Genomic DNA, 7,361 nt, shown 5'->3' on the forward strand with positions numbered 1-7,361 from the left:
CTCAGCAGCACTGAACATGCTGCATCATGCTGCATGATAGATTACAAAAATTTAGTTCATTAGTTTTCTCTGCCAGAAAGCCATAAAGGTAATAAAAATATTACTAGCGAGATTTTCAATACTTTCAGCACTCTGGAGCATGGCAAAGAGGATCTGGATAGTTTACAGCATTATATTGGTGAGTGTTTCGAGCAAGTTGTCATGGGCAAACCAGACAAGGTGCCAACTCCCTCCGGCAGCAAAGGAACTCCCTCCACTAAGAGAAGCTGCCCTAAAGACTCCCTGGATGGGGCCTCTTCTCATACCAGCAACATGGTAAACATTTTGGAGTCCACAAATTAAAAACCGTTTTGTTTTGCAGAACGCCTGGCCGCATAGGCCACAGTAGTTTGGGCCATCCATGTGGTTTTGCTTGTTAAAAAGGAGGGGTGGCCTCCCATCCCTCCTTTTTAACCGGACTATAGTCATTATGGTTCACAATACACACATACACACACTACACACGTAGGACCTTGGGAGGCAGGTGGGTTACCCAGAGGTAAGTGGGTGGTGCTACTGAGGTGACCCCACTCACCTCTTCACTGCTGTCTGCCCCTCTATTTTATTAGCACCTTAGACATTGAGGATTTAAGGGGCAGTGTAGATGAGAACTCTCAGCTGTCAGGTGCTCATGTCACATCTGCCTCAATTTTATTTTCATTCTAGTTTTCACACAGTCATACTCATCCCTTACACCTCACACATCCACAGCATTACATACCACATGCACTCAACACATCACCTTTATGCTGGGTGACGGGCAATTCTTGGGTGCTTGGGGCCCTGGGCCTTGGGGTTGCTGACCTCTGGCGGGGTCTGCTGCCCACTGCCACTGGTTCTCTGGGGCCCTCTGGCTGTGGGGGCTCTGGCTGAACTTCCCTCTTCCTTCTGCTGGGGTGGACATAAGGATGTCATCAGGATGCGTGGCCTTGGTTCTTCAGTGCTCCTGGGGTGCGACGGATGGCCTGAATCTTCTGGGTTCTTCTCTGTCTGTCTCGGGCTTCTAGGGGCATTGTTACAGCTTCTCATCCTTATTATTAAGTTAGTTTCATGACAAACACCCAATACACAAACACTTACACACACACAGGTTGCAGATGCAGTGGTTGGCAACCACTTGTGCTTTGTCTCACCCCACCACCCCTTCTTTCTTCCTTTGTCTTTCTGTTCCCTTCTTTTCTCCCTCCTTCCTCTGTTGCTTCTTTCCCACCTGTCAACTATAGCATAGTTGCGCTCTATTATATCAATATCAATAATTCAATAAATAAATAAATAAACTCCCCAAAATACAAGAGGAGCCTTTGTAAAGATCCTCTGGTTCTTAGCAGGCACAAACTGGATGGCTGCTGAGCTGTCCGGTGTTTTTGGCATAATGACCAAACTGTTAACATACAGAATCATCATGGGACTTGAGGTGTGGGTATGGTTGTACATTAGCAGTTCACGGGTGCTATGCAGAGATTTGCTGTCCAGATTTGCTGTTGTTGTGCAATGGCACCAGAGGGCACTTTTAAGAATACAGGGAGCAACCAGTACACCTTGTTAATGCTTGCTTTTGGGCCTCTAGAATGGGGAAGAAAGCCGATTTAAGTGACTTTGAATGTGGCATGGTTGTCAGTGCCAGACAGGCTGGTCTGGAGTATTTTAAAAACTGCTCTGATCTGCTGGGATTTTCCCACACAACCGTCTCTAGGGTTTACAGAGAATGGTCTGAAAAAGAAAATATTCACATCAACACGTCATTGGCTTTTTGAAGAAGCACACACTAGTGCGTCATAGCCAAAGAGGTAAACAAATGGACACATAAGCAGGACATTTAAACCAGTTTCTCTTGAGGCCTTTTTTGAATGGATGATTTGGAAGCAGCAACCAGAAGGGCTGAAAAATAACACAAATGCTAAATTTCCAAAACCTTCAGTTCTAATTTTGCCAGGTTAAGATGGCTCTAATCTAATTTCCTCCCCTTTGGAACAACACAGCGTGGGGTCACTGAACTGGACCTCTGTACCCTCATACTTTGGTTTTTGTCAGTTCCTTTTCTATAATTTCAGCTATTTCTCAAATAATATGACTCATAAATTAATCGTACTAACAGACCATCCAAGAACTTTGTGCTCCAGTTTTGGTGAATTAAATTCCAGCTGCAGTAATTAGCAGATATGTGTGACTGTACAATTCTGAGCTTTTGTGTGTTAACTTTCAATGCATTGTGAGTCATAGTAAAGAAAGAGGGCGCATAACATGATATAGATGGCACCTCACTGAGAGGACACCAGCTTTCATGGAGGTGTAGGCTGGGAGAAAATACATTTGGGCTCTGATGATTTTTGTGTCTTTTATGGGCTGTCACACAATACAGTGGCGGAAATGTTGTATGAAAATTGATGCTGTGACAGAGAAGATGGTATGAAATAGTTGTGATAAAAAAAATTATAATCATACATTAATGTGTGGAAAGCGTACTTTTACTGAAGTACTGACAGGACATTGCCATTTAATAGTACTTGTACTTATTCTCCACAACATTTAACAATGTAATATATTGTTTTTATCACTTTACTGCATGTATATATTTCAGTTCTTAAATAAACTGTGAAATGCAGGATTTGAGTTCAGTGAGACACTGCTTCTTTTAAGAAAATGATAAAAAAAAAAATACTTCTACCAGTGATGTGTCATATATTACCACAAAGAGACAGATTAAGACATGCTATTCATTGCCATGTACACAGTCCAGAGAATTACATCTGTTTGCTAATTGTCGCTGTAAGCATTTTTTTAAAGCACTCGTCTTCAAAGAGCTCACAGAGCTGACAAACAGGGGCTGGCATTAAATTGCTGCAGAATTCATGTTCTGCACTTTTCTCCCGCAAAATGACATGAACTGAATTTGTTACAAACTGTTACAGAATGACACTCCTGCTAATGCAGGACTACACTGACCATTTATAAATAAAAATCTGCTCAACTTCACTGGCATGAAATCAATATAGGACAAATAGGTGCAGTGCATCTTGTATTGCCATCTAGTGTCTAGTCAGTGCATATGTGAGTGAATAGCTCAGGAGCAGTACACATCACTGCCATATTTTTTTTTTTATGTGAGCAGGAAACCATTAAAATTCAAGGAAAATTATTAAACAAAAATATTACAATAGTCTTTATTCACAAAGAATTTTTCAAAACCCTGGTACAAAGATGTTTATACAAGGCAGCAAAGGACAATAATAATCTAGGTGGCCAGATTAAAACAGATAAAATTTCCAGTTATATAGAAGGTGCATTGTGAGTTTCTTTTCTTTCATAAGGATTTTTTTTTTAAACACAAAATCATGTTGAGACGTTTGGATTTCACACAGAAAACAGACATTTTATCAGCTCCAGCACTGATGTTACACGATGTTTAGTATTCAGAAAGTTAAGCATAAAAATTACTCCCAAGATGGGGCTTGCCCAGTTTAAAAGTGATTCACCTTTGGAGTTGATCCAGATCCATGTCTGCATCAGGAATTTTTTAAAATGATTTTTTACCATTATGAGAACTCATACCTGCACAAATCTGAAATCAGAAAAATTCAGAGACGTCAGGTGTGGGGGAAACTTTTCAGCGTGATTGCTTTTGTTTTTCTGATCGTTCATGTTTAACTTTTTTACCAAAAAAGATCATTCTCCACAGTAGTCTCAGAGAGAAAAAACAGAGGAGTATCATGAACAAAACAACAGTTAGCAAAAATGCAATGACATCAATAGACTTGTATACAAACCACGACATTTTGTACGACTGTGTCTGCAGATGACGGGCCCCTCTATGTCTTATAACATATTCTATCCAAAACACTGCCTGATCCAGAGGTTTCACGGGCTGATCTCTGTGCAACCTTGAGAGCATCTGCATGATTTCCCTGTAAGTGGAACTGTAAATAACTGTCATCAGTGCCTCTGCAAAGATATCTCTTTCGAGCATGGCAATATCCACAATCACAGCTGCTCCCTTTGCCCTGATTCTGGAGAGATTATCGGGCTGATCAAAGAATAGGGGAAGTCCAACTACAGGAACCCCGTGGTAAATAGCTTCCTGAACTCCATTGGTGCCTCCATGGGTCACAAACACTCTAGTTTTGGGATGTCCTAAGAGGTCATTTTGTGGCAGCCAGTTGACTAGTAACGTGTTGTTGCCCAGGTTGGTTGGCCTTTGTCCTATATACCTCCATATAACCTTTTGAGGCAGCTGACCAAAGGCTGCAGCAATTTCCTCAGTAATATGCTGAGGAAGCTTCCCAACTAAAGTCCCGAGGGTCATCACAATGACCCCATGATCACCAGAGCTCTGGACAAAAGCTTCCAGGTCAGCAGGAAGCGGATTTGAGGGCTTGCATTGAAATCCACCCATGTAGACTATGTTTGGCAATGTTGGACGTGGGAATTCAAAGACAAAATCATTTCTCATAAGCCATATATCAGCATCCAGGAAAAATGTTGAGTAATCCACATCAGGACCAAAGTACTTCATAACAGCTGGTTTGTAGTTAGGTTCTGCCATGTGCGACATTGTGTACATGCCAACACTATAACTCAACAAATTCTTTATTCTTTGAGGGAAGATCATCTTATCTGTTAACTCTGTTCCAGTAAAAGGAATGTATGCCAGAGGCGAGGGAGCAATAAGTAAGTGAGCTTCACCTTGAATGGCCCACCTTACGTTGAAAACAAGAGGAACTTGGAGCCGGCGTGCCAGCATTGTCCCTCCACCAAAGCCAGGGTCAGTCAAAACCACATCAAATTTGGCTGCATGTAGAGACTGCATCAGCTTTTCATCTTCAAACATCAGAGTGATTGTTTCACCCATCCTTTTATGAAACTGAGTAAACTGGTCTAAAATCACCCTCCTCATCTCAATCTTAGTCCACATGTGGGACCAAAAAGATGTAGGTTTTCTCTGAAGTCGGATTTCCAGCTGCTGAAACAAATATGTTTTAATGTTTTCCTCAAATCCACTAGAGTAGGGAAGCATGACAGAGGTATAGAAAGGAGACTTATCACTGATGTACCAGCTATCAGATGGCCGTACCACAGTGATCTCATGACCTTTGGCATGCAGTTCCTCTATGAGCACTTTCATGTTTACCCAATGGCTTCCATCCAATGGGAATACCAGGATTTTGCCCCCAAATGAACTGGGTAGTTGAAATGAGAGTAGCGTAAAGAGGACGAAAGGTAAATAAGCCATCTTCATGATGGCCCTCAGATACCTTAAAAAAAAAAAAGTCAGTGAGAGAGTAGTGCCTGATCTTTTTTGTACAATTTTGATATTTCAGTCTTTTGACCATAGATATCTGCTCCACTGCATTTAAGAGGCAAATACTCTTTACTCCTTTGCAATATTTAACAGTAGCTCCTTTTTACCCATTAGAAGTTATAGAAACCTAAGACTGGGGCCTCTTGCGTTTCTGATGTCTTTTTGCTGTATGGTGGTTTCTCTACTAACCATCTCATGGGGTTTCACTGATAAAACTGATATAGGTCAAAAGAGTTCAAATTATTAATTATTTCACAAAAGTCAATCATTAAAGTTCTCCAAAAGACTAAAGGCAAAAATGAAATTATATGTATTGTCACTTTTTTGTTAATTTTTTAATGTTGAAGGACCCAAATCTAGAACCCTGTGGATTAAGATGCCTAGTTGCATTTAAAGTAATCAAAAAAGTAGTTCCACTTAAACCCACTTCAACAGGGCTGCTTATATCTCACTGCATCAGTGCTAACAATCTAACAAAATCGCTTTCATCAGACATAAACATAAGTATTATATAGACATTTTAACTTTGGATATTTTGAGTACATTTTGCTAATACTTTGATACTTTTATTCAATTGAATTAAATAAATTATTTTTGTTGTATTTTGCATTGTTTTGCTTGCTGAAGTAAATATCAGTGTCAATAATTCCTTCACCAGTAATGGCACTGAACTGTATTGGCTAGGGAACAATCACTGATCCAAATATTAGCAAAACAAAAAAAATCTAAGTCTTAAATTTCAGAACAGACGCTATATATTAATGTGCCTAAATTGATTGTATCAGTGTTTAATGCAGTGCAAACTCAACAATACAATAAATAATATTCTAAAGCCTGTGCTTGACTGAAAGCATCAAAATCAGATGAAATTTACATTTACACAGAAAAACCTGCACACAAAAAGTAACCCCCATAAACTATATTTCATCGTAACATGCAGGCTGTTTTTACTTTAACTGGTTTTCTAACATTTTTACATTTTAAGATATATTAATGCTTACCTATATGCTTCAGAAAGAGAGCCCCAGCTTCTTCAATTAAAGTTCAAAAATGTTTGTCAGATAGTGTTTTGTACAAGGTGTGTACTGGACATACACCTGTTCCTACAAGAATAACAGAACAGGTGTATCTGTTGTGCCATCTAGGGTCCAGTCACTGGATAACTTTGTACTGCTTGATTGTTTACCAGAGCTAAGTATTAAACTGTAATCGCCATGTAGTATACACAACTGCTGCACCCATGACCTGAAATAATGCTGAGTTTTGCAAAAAGCAGAGATCCATAAAGAGCATGCTGAGTAGCTTTTCATTGCATGTTGCTTTTATGTATGACAGGACTTTGTATGGTGGCCCTGAGCTCAACACCCTGCAACTTACTAAAACATGCATGCAAAAGAAATGAATACTAGGTGAGACACTGCTAGTTTGACAACACGTGTTACAGACCTCCGGTGGGGTCATTTAGTAACGTTACCCACAGGTAAAATGGCTGCTCTCCCGTCGGTCGACGGAAAACAGTTTACATCTCTGTTCTCTGTTCGAGTAAACAACTTACAACATTCAGAGGTGGCAAAAGTACTGACATTCTGTACTTAAGTAGAAGTACAAGTACTTGTGTTAAAAAATACTTTGGTAAAAGTCAAAGTACTGGTTCAACTTCTTTAATTAAGTAAAAGTAAAAAAGTACAGGCTCTGAAATTTACTCAAAGTAAGAAAGTAAAAGTAGCTCTTTGGAGGATGTTTCTACCTGCTATTTTTGTGTAAAGCTAACTGAACCTTATTATATATTATTGTAATAATATAAAATAATACATGAGAATGCAAACGTTATTCCAATCTTAATTTTAATTCTAATGAATGCACTCAGCTTGAATCTGTTATGTAGGACACAAGCTGTGAAAGGGAATTTAAGCACAGCTCTGTTCTCTGTGTCCTCCATAGTAGAGGGTGACTGTGCCTCCACCTAAACACCAACATGAGGATACTCAGGGGTTACAGTGGGATTCAGAAGGTGGAGGAACCCTAG

At 39.8% G+C, this 7,361-nt stretch overlaps 1 pseudogene; it reads right to left on the reverse strand.

Annotated features, from left to right (window-relative positions):
- Nucleotides 1-3,390: 3,390 nt before the first annotated feature.
- Nucleotides 3,391-5,245, reverse strand: LOC115781413 (UDP-glucuronosyltransferase 2C1 pseudogene; annotated as a pseudogene).
- Between the last annotated feature and the right edge of the window lie 2,116 nt (nucleotides 5,246-7,361).

The sequence above is a fragment of the Archocentrus centrarchus genome, chromosome 6, assembly GCF_007364275.1.
Source record: "Archocentrus centrarchus isolate MPI-CPG fArcCen1 chromosome 6, fArcCen1, whole genome shotgun sequence".
In the NCBI taxonomy this organism is placed as follows: Eukaryota; Metazoa; Chordata; class Actinopteri; order Cichliformes; family Cichlidae; genus Archocentrus; species Archocentrus centrarchus.